An 8,181-nucleotide genomic window follows, 5' to 3' on the forward strand; every position below is an offset into this window, starting at 1 on the left:
TATAGTATACTGCTACTTGAAAGAAATGAAAATAACAGTTATACATTGTCACTGAATAAGGGAAGGCCTGATATATCCTAGCATTTTCAACAAAATTCCATTTCTATTCAGTAGAAAATTGACGAAATCAGGATTCATATGGTTTCTCTTATGTTGATATAATTGCTTAGTCTTCAGTTATTACTCAATTTGCCAGGGCTGATTAACTAGACAATTTGAATACAGTTTATAATCAAAATAAAACTGACCCACCAGGCCAATTATCCAGTCTTCTTGCCTTGTTGGAAACTCAGTCCTCTCACTAGAAAATGATGGATAGTTTCTACTCCAAGATAGTATCTGTGACAGTGGGGTCAGACCTAGCTATTGGTTGTGGCTTTGATCACAAACACAAAAGCCCAAGAAGTAATTTGTGTGTGTTAGGTTGCTTTGGATCTGAATTTTTTAATTTAAGCTCTTGCAGCATTGGATAGAACATTAACTAGCGCATCGGTGTTCACCAATAGTGGCCACAAAATAAAACTCAAATGCATTAGCTATGTCTATTAAATAAAGTTTTAAGTTCTCTGTTTATACATTGAAAAAGATTAGCATATTATATATTCCCTAAGAGGAAAAATAAAACCACTGAACCTGTCTTTATATATATATATACTTTTTTTTTGCCTATAATCTTCAGTTGATATTTTATTCCATTTGTCAAACTCTCCCTCAATAGAAAAACTCTCTCTCCATAACTGTTCAAATATCTAGTTGAAAAGAGAAATATATATTCTAAATCTTACTTTAAATAGCTTTTGAAAACATTTGTAAGTTTGGCATTATTTGGAGAAACCATAACATTAGCTAATGATTAGCTTCATGAAAAGAATGTAATTTTAATTAGAGTGTTTTGGCATCATAGTGAAGTAAAAAAATCACAACGAATCTGGAAATGATTTGTGTGCATGTCGGGTAAGGGGTCTCATTACCCTGGGTCAAGAGAAAAAATCTCTTGCTTTTGAGGCAGAATTGTCTTCCTTAAAAATCTTTCATTCAGCAAAAAACATACATGCACCCCAATGTTCACTGTAGCACTATTTACAAAAACCAGGACATGGAAGCAACCTAAATGTCCATTGACAGAGGAGTGGATAAAGATGTGGTACATATATACAACGGAATATTATTCAGCTATAAAATGAACGAAATAATGCCATTTGCAGCAACATGGATGGACCCAGAGATTGTTACACTGAGTGAAGTAATTCAGACAGAGAAGGACAAATACCAAATGATACCACTTATATGTGGAATCTAAAAACATGGGACAAATGAACTTATTCACAAAACAGAAACAGAGTCACAGATGTAGAAAACAATCTTATGGTTACCAGGGGGGAAAAAGGGAGAGGGATAAATTGGGAGATAGGGATTGACATATACACACTACTATATATAAAACAGATAACTAATAAGGACCTACTGTATAGCACAGGGAACTCTACTAAATACGCTGTAATGACTTGTATGGGAAAAGAATCTAAAAAAGAGTGGATATATGTGTATGTATAACTGAATCACTTTGCTGTACAGCAGAAGGTAACACAACGTTGTAAATCAGCTCTACTCCAATGAAAAACTTCTTAAAAATCGTTCATTCAGTGCAGAAATATGTTACTCCATGCCTTTTTTTTTTCCTTTGGACTGTTTATTTCAAACTGTACTTTTATTATTCCATCCAGTTTTACATTTTTTTAATGCCAAGGGCAATTTGATTAGATTTGCCTATTTACCAAAAAAAAAAAAATGCTATTGTAAATATCATCTAGCACGTGGTTAACATTGCTATTAAAACATAAACAATCATCTTAACAAATTGCACGTAAATAAAACAGAATTTTTAGAGAGGATCCCTCTTAGATCTAGGGACCATATCCAGGATTAGCTCCTGATTTTCAAGGATTTTGGAAATATTTGAGCTCTGACAGGTCTAAAATTTGTGCCAAAAGAAAAATCTATTAATTATATAATAAAATCTGGACATCAAACTTAAAAACAAATCAAATTGAAGAAGTTAAAGCCAAAATTACATAATTATTTTGAATTATGACTATAGGACATTTCAAAATTTGATTAATTCGTATTGACAGAAAATTGCACCTGTTGGAGATTAATAAGTATTTGAAATAGTTTTTAAACTATGCATGGAGTGACATAATGTATGAATAGAAATATAAGATTTGTGATTGACAATGAGTGGTTGAAAAGTTAATAAATTGACTTTTCTTCAATAACTAGAAGTATTCATTCCTTTTCTTGAAGATTACAAAAACTACTAGAATTTTCTGTAAAGACTGAGTGTAAGACTCACATAAGCAAGCTGTCAAAATGGAAAAATAAACACTCACTGGCTGTTTTCCAGGGGGTTCAACATTCACAATACATTTTCCATGCTTTTTCTCCATTTTCTACCACACGCTTAACTCCAGGAACAATTTTTATTTTGAACAGTGGCCTTTATACCTGGAATTTTCAGAAATAATTGAGTTGATTGATGCTACCATGTTATGAACTATGATGCATCAGTGCAGGTATGAACTAAATTAAGTAATAAGCTATCATTCCCCAATATAGGATCCACCTTAGAGGAAAAAGTAAGGTAGTAATTAATACAACAAACAAGAAAACCAATCTTGCCTATGGGAGCTATTCCCTCCTGGCTCTCCAAAGAGAAAAAAAAAAATTCTCAAATTATAAGTCATGTTACATTGTCTTAACTTTTAGCAACGTCTCTCTCATTTACCCTTCCTCCTGACTTTGGGGTTGTCTCCATGATAAAATTCTGGAGCAGGTGATATTTGCCATTGCTTTCTTTCCAACTAAGCATGGCCATCTTCTCTCCCCTTGTTGGCACCTCCTCTTTTAGGTGCATAGCTCTCTCCTCACTAGGCTTTAACACTTTCAGGCTCTCCTCCCATGCTCTAAAACTTTCCAGTACTTCTCCCTCAGCTTCCAGAAAAATGTGTCTATCCTGAGCTCACTTCCTCAGAGCTCCAACTCTGAGAGCTGGTAAATCTGATATAAAAATGTATTCACCAAGGTCTTCCATCTTTCAGAAGGGCACTAGGAAATTTAGTTAAAGGGAATTGATTCAACAAGTTTCTTCCAACGTCTTCATATTTAACTGCTGAGGCAGCCTCTGCTTTACACAGGTAGAAATGTCACTGCGACTCAGCAAAATCTAAATTGCAATAGGCTGGAGTTTAGAAATAACTATCAGTCTAGAAGTTAACAATTAGTATCCAACACATATATCCTGAGAGATCTTCACAAAAGTGGCACAGAAAGTTCTTGGTGAAGAATGGTACTTGAATAATGTAAGTTTTAAAAAAATGACTCATACAGTAGGTAATCAAAAGCTAATTCAAAAATAATGTTCTTTAATGATATATCATGAGCACTAATTGACTAGCTAGAGATTCATCTAATTTAATACATCTCAATCTACCAATAACATGTAAACCATCTATTCCAACCCTGCCAATTTGCAATTGAAAACATTGAGGCCCCAAGAGGAGAACTGACAAAACCAGTTTAATCATCGTGGTCAGAACCTCCTGCTGTCTTTCAGACTAGTAGCCACCCGTATGTCCCAGATCAGGATGAAGAAAGGCAGACAATCCATTAGAGAGTTCATTAGCTTTCCTTTTCTTAAAAAAAAAAAAAAGCAAATATTCAAGTTCCAGAGTTGGAAAGGATTGGGGAGACTTCTTTGGAACGCTTACTCCTGGGCCTCACTAAATCTAAAGGGAGTTTTGTACTCTGCTTATATGACTCTAATGCACACCAAAGTCTGAGAAGCACTAACTTAGAAAACGTTGTAAAGAAAAGTGATGGAATTCCCTGAAATATTTAGGAAGAAATATTTTGTGTGTGTGTGTGTAGTTTAACCCTTTCAAACGTCTTCTTATAAATGTATTCACCATTTTTAGCTTAAGAGTTCTCATTGGAATCAACTAAAACAGAATGTCATTGCCTCAGCTTCTAAAATAAATAGGCAATGAAAAATTTATGGAAGAGGGAAGAGAGTGAGAGAGTCATTTGTTTCGAAAAGCAGTATAACACAATGCCCGCCAAGAAATGACTTGGGCCTGTAGGCTCTAAGAATCCATGTGAATGAAATGTTTCAATAGTATTGAACACTGATAATAACATCAGCATCAATCGCACTTGAAATGACTACAAACTGGGCTTTTTATCCAGGCTGGCTACATGTTTGACACACTGCTAGCTTTCCCTAATAATTAGCCTCTCCTTCACTTTCATAGTAAGCAAACCCCAGAATATTTAGCTGGGTACATGCCTGCCAACAATAAAGGCTATCCTGCCCAACTGCCCATGTAGCAAGGTGTGGCCGTATGACTAAATCCTGGCCCACGGCATGAGAAAAGAAGGTATACGTGCAACTTCTGGTTGTATACTTAAGAGCAAGGAATATGCCCTTCCTTTTCATTCAAAAGCAGATCAGTGGGTGAGCCATCCTGTAACACAGAGATTAGAGCAATATCCTATGAACAGTGGAACAGACAACTGGAAGAAGGCTAACCTCTAAATTTTTAATAATGAAGAGCTGCTGCAGCCCCTAAAATTCTATAACAGCTGGATTGCATTCTTAGTAATATACTATCTTATGATGGTAGGAAGACACTATCTTAATTTGACCCTGGAGCACCATAACCACAGAGTAGATAAAATTTCACAGGCATTCGTTTGCATCTATACCTTTTTTTGGTAGCCTACAGAGGAATAAATAATCTGATACTTGTGCAGTAACTGCACAAGTAATCACACTTTCAAAATGCCTGATTAATTAAAGAGTTGCAAAACCAAACTGCAAAGTACTGAAGAAAGTATGTTACTGTGAAATTCATATGATCTCTATTTTGTCAAAGAACAGTTTAATACAGGTATTACTACATCACTCAACAGGACAGAGTAAAACACACCTGGATTAACATGGATATGGGTAAATCCGGGATTGCCACTTTGCCCAACCCTGGGGGTGCTTTTTGCATCCTAGGTTATGAAATTGGTGACCCTTATAGTGTTTCCAACTATCTTCATAGTCAGACATTCTATACCTGGGTATACTTCACAGTTAAGTCAGGATTCCCTATAAGGACTCTTCGATCTCTGGTGAATTTTTAGCCAAAAGAATTGGAAAACTTTGTTAGTGAAATAGTAAAGGTGCTTTGTATTGGCCATTCTTTAGCCAAAAGAATTTGGTGGTCTCTTTCAAATTCACCTATTAATGCTCTGTCAAATTGTTTTATATTTTTATCCACACACAAAAAACTCCTGGGTTTAAATTACACCATAGTCTGACAGTTAAATCAAGTTTGGTCCACTAATTGGCTGAGACCAGTAGGACAGCTCCTGTTCCCTGATTTGGAGTAATTTTTAGCCAAAGCGATTATTTTAGTTCATCATTTTTATTGTTGGACATAGTAACTAACAAGCCAAACAAGAGGTTTAAAAATATAGTGGCTAGTGTTAATTAGTATTATTCAACTAATTTAAATGCATGAAAAAATCATTATAACATACACAAATGTGCAAAGAACTTTTCGAAAGCCCTTTCAGAACTGGTATGTATTCAATTAGTGCTTTGCACAAAATCTGTAAATATAGAAATTAAAAAAAGGAAAATTTCATACATTTTCTTACGTGATTATCATAAAAGAATTTTTTTTTTTTTTACGAATTCAATTCCCAAAATCTAGGACAGAATTCTATGACAAAATGTTATTTCAGCAAATTTAAAATAATGAAGTATTACTTAGGTAACATCTTGGATCAACAATAATTAGTGCTACTCAAATTGGGAGCAAGCAACTGTTTGATCCGTATCAGTGATTTTTTTCTAATTTCACATTACACTAGATTCCATTCTAAGTCTACTTTAAAATGTCAAATGTGTTTTTACTGATAGAATATTGAGGGTTTTTTATTCATTCGTCAAGTGAATTGATGAAAACATATCAGGTATTTTTCTGGGCAATGGGGATTTATACAGCAATAAATAAAATAGGCAAGCACTTGTCCTGTTGGAATTTATATTCCAGCCTTATTACAGTTCACAATGCATGTAACATTTTACCTTTGATTATAAATTTTAAACTTTGTTTAAATAGTAGTTGTGTTTTATTGCGGGAAATGCTCTGCTTTTATAAATGGATGTAATTATGTTTGAGTTAAAAGGATTCTAAACATTCAGGTCAAACGCCAGTGAATGAAGTGAACCCTTATGCCAGCCTCTCTGTGCTATGTGCCGTGACCGGGAGCTCGTCTGTTTTCTAGGGTTCAGTATTCCTTTCTGGGTTGACTCTCCTGCTAGATCTTTCCTCCCTATGTTGAGTTGAAGACTTCATCTCAGTAACTTCAACCTGTTTACCCAGGTTCTGTTTTCTAGAAAGATATACAAAATTAATAAAATTCTTCTCTTAAATAGTAGGTCAATTATTTTGGCACTACAACTGTGTCCCTCATTATTCAAGATTTTTTTTAAAATCTGCTCCTTAAAAGACAAAAGTGACTCACTTGAGTTTTACCTAAGTCCTATTAGTATTTTTAATGGGTGGAAGGAAGGAAGGAAGGGAGGGAAGGAGGGGAGGAGCAAGGGAGGGACGGAGGGAGAGAGAGAAAAGAAAAGGAAGGAAGGAAGGAGGGGGGAGGGAGGGAGGGAAGGAGGGAAGGAAGGAGGGAAGGAGGGAGGGAGGGAGGGAGGGAGGGAGGGAGGAAGGAAGGAAGGAGGGAGGGAGGGAGGAAGAAAATAGCACCACAGCACCATCTGTTGTTGCAAAATGTCACTGCAGCCCCCTAAATGGGCCTTAACACCCGGATGTTAAGTCCTTTCCAGGACAATTACTGACATATACTACGGAGAGATGTGGTTTTATAAGTGGGTGCACTCCTCTGACCATAACTTAAGCTTCATAACCTCTCAAGAATTAAGTGTTATTATCCCCACGTCCTTGATGAGCCATCAAATCTTAAAGAAACACTTAATGAGTCCCAAGCTAAGCTTAGTGTGTGAACCTGAGGTTTCCCCAGACACTCATCCAACAATCATTTCTTTTGTTTTTGTTTTTTTTTTTTTGTACGCGGGCCTTTCACTGCTGTGGCCTCTCCCGTTGCGGAGCACAGGCTCCGGATGCGCAGGCTCAGCGGCTATGGCTCATGCGCCCAGCCACTCCACGGCACGTGGGATCCTCCCGGACCGGGGCATGAACCCGTGTCCCCTGCATCGGCAGGCGGACTCTCAACCACTGCGCCACCAGGGAAGCCCCAACAATCATTTAATTAAGGTCATTCTATAATTCTTGTACATTTTCGTTAAGAATAATGGGGAGAGAGAAATTATACATTTAAATGGGTAAATCTTATAATCTGAATTATATCTCAATAAAGCTATTAGAAGAAAAGATTAATAGCAGGGAGGTAGAGGGAGTGGAGTAAAAAATATTTCGAAGTGAATCAAAGAGATCAAGCAAACTATTGAAAAGAATAATAAACATGCTGGTAACTTACCTCAAGATGCATCAGGGAGGCCTGGATGTTAACAAGACAGGGATGGTGTTGAGGGCTGGAAACAGGCTATCCGTGGGGACAGGAAATGCAAGAATCTATTTCTAAAACATAGAAAGGGCTTAGCAAATTCAGCCAAGGTTGCCAGCCTTCTAAGCATACAAACTCTACTGTCCCTGACTGGGATTTAGGCAGATAGATGATTAGCACTCAGGTGTCCACATTGGAGAAGTTTAACTTTCCAACAGGTGTCCCGAGTACAGAAATTAGAAATCTGTTAAGAGCTCTGCAGTTTTGCAGTCTGTCAAGATCTGCCAGGAGTCAATAGGGCCCTAGCACCTGGAGCTAAAGTTCCTGGGAAAGACCCAGTCTTCAGGAATGGGGCCTTAAAAGAGCTAGGTCCTGGGGCTTCCCTGGTGGCGCAGTGGTTGAGAGTCCGCCTGCCAATGCAGGGGACAGGGGACACGGGACACGGGTTCGTGCCCCAGTCTGGGAAGATCCCACATGCCGCGGAGCGGCTGGGCCCGTGAGCCATGGCCGCTGAGCCTGCGCGTCTGGGGCCTGTGCTCTGCAGCGGGAGAGGCCACAACAGTGAGAGGCCCGCGTACCGCA

Source organism: Monodon monoceros, unplaced genomic scaffold (assembly GCF_005190385.1).
Source record: "Monodon monoceros isolate NGI ecotype Baffin Bay Population unplaced genomic scaffold, NGI_Narwhal_1 Super_Scaffold_1, whole genome shotgun sequence".
NCBI classification, from domain to species: Eukaryota; Metazoa; Chordata; class Mammalia; order Artiodactyla; family Monodontidae; genus Monodon; species Monodon monoceros.